Here is a 713-nt window from a genome sequence, read left to right as displayed (position 1 = left end):
TTGCCGCTTTCAGTAAACTCTCTGTCCTTACAAGTGACAGTTGACTACAAAATTGAAGTTTATTAAAGAAAGATAGTAAGTTATTAATGACAAAGAGACTATAGTAAGAAAAAGGATTAGAAGATACAGCTTTTTACCCTTAAAATGTTCACTTAAAATTGCTTTTAAATTAGTAATGAACAATGTCTCCTACACTATTTCACAGTGCGTATTACATCGTTCATTTGTTAAAATGTCAAAATTGTCGCATCAGGATTAGTAAATTATGACCATTTGACGGTGACTTGGTCCTCAAGAAAATTTACTTTTATCTAACGAGTCGGATTAAGTTAAATTATCAAAGTAAGAAAGATTGCGAGCCCACATTTCGAGCGTCAACCTTCGGCCAGAGCGAACTCTCACAAAGAAGAAACACTCAAAACCTCTCTTGCTGTGGTTTATCACATACAGGCAAATTTCCTGAATGCTGATTGGCTGAGACGGAGGGCAAAATGCCCTCGCCGGTTTTGTGAAAACTCTGAAAATACGTGTGACATTGTACACTTAATGTATGTACTGAGCTCATTTGTTCCCGTGAAAGGAAACGATGATTCCCTGCAAGCAGAGGTCTCTCTTTTCTTTTGCGTTCGCTGGGCGGACGAGTACGAGAAAACAGACCTCTGCCATTGGTCGAAACTTGTTTTTATCCAACTGTCGTGCACAACCCTTGGACG

This window comes from Montipora capricornis, chromosome 10 (assembly GCF_036669925.1).
Source record: "Montipora capricornis isolate CH-2021 chromosome 10, ASM3666992v2, whole genome shotgun sequence".
In the NCBI taxonomy this organism is placed as follows: domain Eukaryota; kingdom Metazoa; phylum Cnidaria; class Anthozoa; order Scleractinia; family Acroporidae; genus Montipora; species Montipora capricornis.
This window is presented reverse-complemented; position numbering follows the sequence as displayed.